Here is an 8,927-nt window from a genome sequence, read left to right on the forward strand (position 1 = left end):
ACTCCTGGCTTACAAAGTTTCTGCTGAAAAATCAGTTTATAGCCTTATAGGACTTCATTTGTATGTAACTTCTCTCTTGGTGCCTTTAAAATTTTCTCCTTATTTTTAACCTGTGACATTTTATTCTTTTATTTCTATTTTTCTTGAAAAATAAACTTCTTTATTACATGACAATTACAAGGTTAGAAGGAGGAAGATTTGTTTGTCTTTCTGGGCTTTGATTTTCCTCAGATAAAATTCTAGCTCCTTGCCCTCTAGCAGGTAGCCATCTACTTAACCACACTGGCCTGGTCTTGAAGCATTACATGCAAGAAGCTTGCCCTGCTGGAACTGTTCCTACAAAGACTGCTGATTTTCGCATTCTTTTTTCCTTTCATGGTATTTCTTCTGAATTTTTTGTAATCATTTATTGTTTACAATCTCTTCCTCCTCGGGAGTCTGCTTGGCCCCTTCCTTGTGCCCCAGGTGCAGTATGTATTGGGACTCCTACAGTCCAAAGGAGCATGATGCATGTCAGTGAGCATGATACAGTTCTTCGCCAGGGTCTTGGTGCATACCATTTCTTTGCCGGATGCATTATATACAAAATCAATAATCCTTTTTCGCATATACAAACTTAGAGCTCCAGGAGAAGTTCCACGTGTCCAGCCTCAAGGCACAGTACTTTTTGTTGCCTCCCCCAATACAGTGCGGGCCAATCTTAGTGTTGGCAGTGGAGTGTCCCAACTCATACTTCCACTTCTCAGTAGGGCTTTCTCTTGCTCCTGGTGTTACAGCATTTGTGCCAATTGTCCCAAGAGATGCTAATTGCTCAGCACTGTCTACAAAGAGAAAATCCAATGTGTCACAGACTGGTCCCAAACCTTTGACATTTTAATTATGTGTCCTTAGGTTCATCTTGTTTGGAACTCTCCATGCTTCTTGTATCTGAATGTGTGTTTCCTTCCCTAGGTTAGGGAAGTTCCCAGTTATTACTTTTTGAAATATATTTTCTGCCCCTTTTTCTCTCCTTCTTCTGACACCCCTATTAGGTGAATGTTCACCTGATGTTGCCCAAATGATCCTTAATTTATCCCATTTTAAAAAATTCTTCTTTTCATTTTGATGTTAGCTTTGCTGCTTTCTATTATCTTGTCTTCCAGGTTATTGATATATTCTTCTGTATCCACTAATCTATTATTGATCTGTAGTGTATTTTTTCTTTCATTTATTGTATTCCTCAAGTCTGATTGGCTCTTTTTTATATTTTCTTTCTCTTTATCGAAGGTCTCACTGAGTTCTTGCACTATTCCTTCCAGCCCGATGAACATCTTTATGAACATTACTTTAAATTATTTTTGAGGTATATTGCTTATCTCTTTTGCATTTCGCTTTTTTTCTTAGGTTTGTTCTTGTTCTTTCTTTTGGAGCATATTCCTTTGTCTCTCCATTATGCTTACTTTCAGTGTTTGTTTCAATGGATTAGGTGGAACAGCTACTTCTAAACTTGAAGGAATGATCTTGTGTATGGTCTTTATAGTCTGTGTGTGCTTGGTTACTTTTGCTGGCTGGCTGTATCTGTAGCTGCACGGACTTGGGGTCCTGGGTAACTCAGTACAATTGATGTCTGTCCTGGTAGGGCAGCTAAAGCTGAAGTGGGTGCAGGTCAGTGCAGACTCTGAGACTTCCAGGCAGCAAGTGGCCTGGCAGGACAGGTTAAGCTAGAGTAGGTGCAAGCCAGCATGTCCTGAGTTTCTACAGCACAGAGGATATCTTGGTAGGATAGCTGAAGCTGATGTGGGTATTATCCAGGGTGTCCCCGGGCTCTTTTTACAGTGTGTGCCCTGGCAGGGCAACTGTAGCTGAAGCAGGGTGCAGGCTGGGAGGTCCTGGGGCTTTATATGCAGGACTGCTAAAGCTGAAATGGGTACATTCCTGGGTGTCCTGAGATTCTCTGTGGTGAGAGTACCCTGGCAGGACAGCTAAAGGTAAAGTGAGCACAGTCCAGTGTCATCCCTGGGCTCTCCATGCAAAGTGTGCTCTGGCAAAACAGCTAAAGCTGAAGTGGTTGCAAATTGCAGTGTCCCAAGACTCTTTATACTGACTGCACCCTGACAGAACAGGTGCAGCTAAAGTGGGTACAGGCTGGTGTATTCCAGTGTGCTCAGTGCAAGGGGTACCCTACCCAGGCAACTGGACCTGAGGCTGGTACAGGTGGGTATGTTTTGGTGCACTCCACACAAGGAGTACCCTATCAGGGTGACTGGAACTTATGTGGGCACTGGCTGGGAGTTCCACGGTGATCCTCACTATGTGCACCTTGACAGTGTGGCTGCATCTGAAGTAGATGTCAGCCAGGAGGTTCTGGATCATTCTGTACTCGTGATGACTTAGCAAGCCATCTAAAGCTGACAGGATGTGGGCCTGGAGTATTCAAGGGTGCTTTGCATTTGTGTCACCTTGGCATGAAGCCTGGAGATATAGTGAGTGATAACCAAGGGTGTCTCAATGTGCACAGCCCTTTGGCTACCTTGGTGTGACCATTTGGGACTGGGGTGGGCTCAAGACCCAGAGCTTATTATGGCAGCAGACTGGTTAGGGCAGTTAGACCATGCATTGCTCTGTGCTTTCAAAATGGAGGAGGTGCTTAGACCATGTTCGTCACCCCCTTCCACCCAGAGAGAGTTCCAACAGCTCCCTTGTCATTTGTGGGAGTTCTAGAGCTGTCTTTTTTATATCCTAGTCTTTTTTAACCCACTGAGCCACCCAGGTGCCCCTAGTTGACTTTTTAAAATGGGGCTTTATTTCCTATGTCTCAGGACATCCAGGGCTAGTGTATTATAGGAGACCTGATGTTCACTAGAGCAGCAGGCTGATTAGGGCACCTAGGCTTCACCCCCATTCTCTCTATTAAGGTGGAGAGGAAGCATAAACCATCGCATCTTCCAGTCCCCTGACTCAGAGAGTTCCAGCAGCTCCTTTGCCTTTGGCGGAGTTCGGAGGCTGCCTCTTTTATATGCTAGCTACTAAACAGTCCATGTTTTTGTTTTTGGTTTTGGTTTTTTCCTGTGCTCAAAGTCAGAGGAATCTGCTCCAGTCCCTCAGTATTTTCCCTCCCTACTACAGTTCACAGCCCAGGGGTGGGATACCCTTCCTTATGTGTCTCCTTCTCTATTGCTGTGCTCTTTTGCTGTTCTCTCTACCCTTTGTTGTGCAGAGGCTGTTCAGCTCTCCCTCAGTTTTTCGGGAGAAATTACTCTATAAATAGGTGTAATTTGGTTTGTTCCATAAAGGAAGTAAGTCCAGGGTCTTCCTATGTTGCCATTTGGACCAGAACCCTTACTAGTTTTTACTTTGAAATTAGTCACCAATGTTAGAACTCTAGAAGACATAGAGGTATGTTCCAAAATATGAATGGATATCCCTGGAAACATATCTTGGTGAAGTAAGCTAGTGACTGTCCCTCATTTCAGAATAATTTACTATTCCAAAAGCAGATTTCTGATGTGTATATAGACCAGAAATGCCCTGTAGAGATGCCTTTAAAGAACACCAAAAATACCTTTTGTTAAAAATAAGAAACTTTAGATAATTGAAGTTAGATAGGAAGGGTTTGAGAGCCAGTTAGAAATATGCATTAGCATGTAAACACTGGTCAATAATNTCCTGTTAAGACTGCAATTTTTACTGTTTTAACCATTTGTTTCATACATTTGCTTGGCACTCCTTACTGAATCTATGAAACATTTTAACCTTTTTCTTATCACTTAGAGATATTATGAGCATTATTTATTCAGTGTTTTTATTTATTTATTTATTTATTTATCTATCAATCTATTAATTCATTAGGCTCTTAAGGACTATTGAGCTGTTTGGGCCNCCATCAGTCCTCAGTTTTTGTTAGCATTCAAGTTCTTTCTAACAGTACTTTCCACTGACCTTCCTTTCCCCTTATTTACTGCTTATAATCTTCAGAGGGCCAGAAAACAAGATAGCCAAGCTTGTTGAAATTGCATGTAGTATTAATATAACCAAGTTCTGAGTAATTGGTTGTGTTAGTCTGTTAGCATTTTCACATCTACATGAGTGCTGAAAAGCCCTTTTTGGGGCGGCAGGTATACTTCCTGGTTCTAGGTTGTATATAAAAGACTTCTGATTAAGTGATATGTTACTATATTTTCAATATAAACAAGTCAAAATTGCTTAAGTTGGTATTTTAATACAGTGATAGGAAATCATTGGTATCAATAAGTAATGTAGGGCTTTTCTAAGCAAACTTAGGTTAGCTGAGATATTTTATCTTTTTTAAGGTAATAATGTTACATTTTTAAAATATCTATAAAGTTCCCCTCCCCTTAGCTAATTTGAATTTTTGAGATTGTTAAATATTTCACATTTATGTATTGTATTTTCTAAATCTCAACAATTCATATTTTTTACACACATAGTTCACCTTTCAGAACATACTTTACATCTTTATTTTCCACTCATCTTTTCTTAATATCCTAAATGAATCTAATATGGGGTTTATTTTCCTTTAAAATCATTTATTTCTGTAGCCCTTCCATTTAAATACATCGAGTTTTACCACTCTTTATAGTACTTATTCATACTCTAGGCAGTTTGAAATCTGTTTTTGGTATATAAAACTTTATCATTAGCAGCTGATTTATTTTGGGATATGATGTTATAGGATGTTGGATGCTTAACTGACTGAGCCACCCAGGAGCCCCTGATGTTACAGAATGTTATTTATTTGTGATATGATTATATATTTCTGAATATGTAATATGAATACATATACATATGTATATGCAAAATAATGAATAATCAAGAATTTTATATAGGTACTGGTTTATATGATCTTTTCTTCTCTTACAACCCTGTAAAGAACTTGTTATATACTTCCAAAAAGAGTTTAATGATTTAAAACAAAGATTGGTCCTTTTTTCTTTTCTCTTTTTCGTATTTTGAAAACCTAACTATACAAATTTTTATTAGTATTGTTACCAAGCACATATTTGATTTTACAAGTAAACTTATTTTTCTTAAGTTTGATATTCAGGGGTTTGTTTTTGTTTTTCACTGAATTCCATTGGGAAAAGTGCAAGCTGACTCTGGAGTTACTCTGGAGATCTTCATGATTAGATTTAAAAACCAAATTGGGTGCCATATGTCATCAAACTCCTACTCAATATCATAAGGAAAATGTGTTTCTGACCTTTTCTGTCTTACTGACACAGTAATATAGTCTTACGTGGACTATATTACATCAATTTCATTTGACCTCTATGCCTATATGAAAGAACATGAACCACATTGGTCTCTATATTCTTAGTTAGGTTGCACAATGAAATCCACTTGTAGACTAGCCTATATGTAAAATTTCTTTAAATGCATTTGGAACAAGTTTGCCTACTTATATAGAGTGAATGACTGCTATATATGGTTAATTCAGAAGCCTAAGGAATAGATTTCCTACTTTTTCAGCAAGCATTAACATAGGTTTTAGTATTTATAATGCTATCAGTTTTTGGTTTAAAATCTGCCATCATTGAAAGAAACATGGCTAATGTATAATGAATTAGATTCATAACTTTAGAACTAGAAAAGGTCTTATAGATGAACTAATTCTACCCTCCCATTTTACTCATGAGGATGCTGAGGGCAGGGAGATGAACTGACTTGGCCAAGTAGATACAGAAAGCAGAATACCAAACCCACACAGTCATCATCTACTCTATCACCCAGCTACTGTACATTGTTTTTATCTCTTTCGTCACTTTTATATTTTCTCCATTAAATTTTTATTTAAATTCTAGTTAATATACTTGCAGTGCAATATTGGTTTCTAGTGTACAGTTTAGTGATTCATAACATACAGCACCCAGTGCTCATCACAGGTTCCCTCCTTAATCCATCACCTACTTAACCCATCCATCCCCCCACCTTGCCTCCAGTAACCATCAGTTTGTTCTTTATACTTAACAGTCTGTTGCTGGGTTTGCCTCTCTTTTTTTCTCCATGTTCATTTATTTTGTTTCTTAAATTCCACATGAGTGAAATTGTATGTTGTCTTTCTCTGATTTGTTTAGTATACTACTCCCTAGCTCCATCCACATTGTGGCAAATGGCAAGATTTCATGTTTTGTGTGTGTACACATAAATACATACATATCACATCTTCTTTATCCATTCATCAGTCAGTGAACGTTTGTGCTCTTTCCATAATTTGACTATCATGGATAATGCTGCTATAAACATTGTGGTGCATGTGTCCCTTCAAATTAGTATTTTTGTATCATTTAGGTAAATACCTAATAGTGCAATTGCCGGACCTTAGAGCAGTTTTATTTTTAGCTTTTTGAGGAAACTCCAGACTGGCTGTGCCAGTTTACATTCCCACCAAGAAAGTAAGAGATTTCCCTTTGTTGGCCACCTAAATATCTTCCTTGTAAAAATGTCTATTCATGTCTTTTGCCCATTTTTAAACTGGATTATTTGTGGTTTGGGTGTTGAGGTTGGTAAGTTATTTATAGATTTTGAATACTAACCTTTTATCAAATATGTCATTTGTAAATATCTTGTCCCATTACATAGGCTGCCTTTTAGTTTCCTTCACTGTGGAGAAGCTCTTTTATTTTTATGAAGCCCCAATAGTTTGTTTTTACTTTTGTTTCCCTTGCCTCAGACAACTTGTAGTAAGAAGTTGCTATGGCTGATGTAAAAAAAGGTAACTGTCTGTGTTCTCCTCCAGGAGTTTGATGATTTCCTGTCTCACATTTAGGTCTTTCATCCATTATGAATTTACTTTTGTGTATGCCTTAAGAGAGTGGTCCTTTTTCATTTGTTTGCATGTTGCTGTCCAGTTTTTACAACACCATTTATTGAAGAGACTGTCTTTTTTCCATTGGATATTCTTTCCTGTTTTGGCAAAGATTAATTGAACATCTAGTTGTGGGTTCACCTCTGTGTTTTCTATTCTTTTCCATTGATCTGTATATCTATGTTTATGCCACTACTATACTGTCTTGATCACAACAACTTTGTAATATAACTTAAAGTCTGGGATTGTAATGCCTCCAGCTTTGCTTTTCTTTTTCAATTTTGCTTTCACCATTCTGGATCTTTTGTGGTTCCATACAAATTTTAGGATTGTTTGTTTGAGCCCTAAGTAAAATGCTGGTAATATTTTGATAGCAATTGCATTGAATGTGTAGATTGCTTTGGGTGGCATAGCATTTTAACCATATTAGTTCTTCCAAACCGTAAGCATGGCATGTTTTCCCATTTCTTTGTATCCTCTTCAGTTTCTTTCATCTGTGTTTTATAGTTTTCAGAATATAGATCTTTTCCATCTTTGGTTAGGTTTTTTCCTAAGTATCTTATGGTTTTTGGTACAGTTATAAATGGGATCAATTCCTTCAGTTCTCTTTCTGCTGCTTCATTATTGGTGTATAGAAATGCAACAGATTTCTGCACATTGATTTTGTATGCTACAACTTTACTGAATTCATGTATGAGTCTTAGCAATTATTTAGTCTTTTGGGTTTTCTATATAGAGTATCATTTCATCTGCAAATGGTGAAAGTTTGACTTCTTCTGTACATATTTCAGTGCCTTTTATTTCTTTCTGCTGCCTGATTGCTGAGGCTTGGACTTCCTGTACTGTGTTAAATAACAGTGGTCAAAATGGACATCCCTGTCTTATCCTTGCCTGTAGAGAAAAATCTGTTTTTCCCCATTGAGGATGATATTAGCTGTGGGCTTTTCCTATGTGGCCTTTATTATGCTGAGGTATGTTCCTTCTATCCCTACTTTGTTGGTGGTTTTTATCATGAATAGATGTTGTACTTTGTCAAATGCTTTATCAGCATGTGTTGAAAAGATCCTATAGTTCTTTTTTTATGTTTATTTTTTATTTTTGAGAGAAAAAGACTGAGACAGAGTGTAAGAAGGGGAAAGGCAGAAAAAGAGAGGGAGACGCTGAATCTGAAGCAGGCTGGCTCTAGGCTCCAAATTATCAGCACAGAGCCCGATGTGGAGCTTGAACTCCCAAACCATGAATTCATGACCTGAGCCACAGTCACTTAACCAACTGAGCCACCTAGTCAACCTGATCATTTAGTTCTTATCCTTTATTTTATTAATGTGGTGTATCACATTGATTGATTTGCAAATATTAAGCCATCCTTGCAGCCTAGGATTAATCCCACTTGATCATGGTGAATGTTTCTTTTAAAGTACTGTTGGATTTGAGATGCCTGGGTAGTCCAGTTGGTTACGTGTCCGACTTCGACTCAGATCATGATCTCATGGCTCATGAACTCAAGCCCCATGTCAGGCTCTGTGCTGACAGCTCAGAGCTTGGAGCCTGCTTCAGATTCTGCATCTCCCTCTCTCTCTGTCCCTACCTCACTCACGCTCTGTCTCTCTCTCTCTCAAAAATAAACATAAAAAGATGTTTTAAGTACTATTGGATTGGATTTGCTAGTACTTTGTTGAGAATTTTTGCATCCATGTTCATCAGGGATTTTGACCTATAGTAATCTTTTTCAGGGGAGTCTTTCGTTTTGGAATAGGGGAATGCTGGCCTCATGGAATGAATTTACAAGTTTTCCTTCCTTTTCTGTTTGTTTGTTTGTTTGTTTGTTTTTGGAATACTTTGAGAAGAATAGGTATTATTAATTCTTCTTTAAATGTCTAGTAGAATTCCCCTAGGAAACCATCTGGCCTTGGGCTTCTGTTTGTTGGGAGGTTTTTTATTACTGATTCAATTTCTTTGCTGTTTATGGGTCTGTTCAAGTTTTCTATTGTTTCTTGTTTCAATTATGGTAGTTTATATGTTTCTAAGAATTCATCCATTTCTTCCAGATTGCCAGTTTGCTGACATATAATTTTTCATAATATTTTCTTACAATTCTTTCTATTTCTGTGGTGTCAATTGT

General features: G+C 37.8%; 1 protein-coding gene and 1 pseudogene across 1 annotated transcript in view; one reads left to right on the plus strand and one right to left on the minus strand.

Annotated features, from left to right (window-relative positions):
* Positions 1-8,927, plus strand: part of LOC144242552 (rab proteins geranylgeranyltransferase component A 1-like) — a 95,574-nt gene that overhangs the window by 65,577 nt on the left and 21,070 nt on the right. The window lies entirely within an intron of this gene.
* Positions 175-2,352, minus strand: LOC144242551 (small ribosomal subunit protein eS8 pseudogene; annotated as a pseudogene).

This window comes from Crocuta crocuta, unplaced genomic scaffold, assembly GCF_008692635.1.
Source record: "Crocuta crocuta isolate KB4526 unplaced genomic scaffold, BGI_CrCroc_1.0 scaffold1002, whole genome shotgun sequence".
NCBI classification, from domain to species: Eukaryota; Metazoa; Chordata; class Mammalia; order Carnivora; family Hyaenidae; genus Crocuta; species Crocuta crocuta.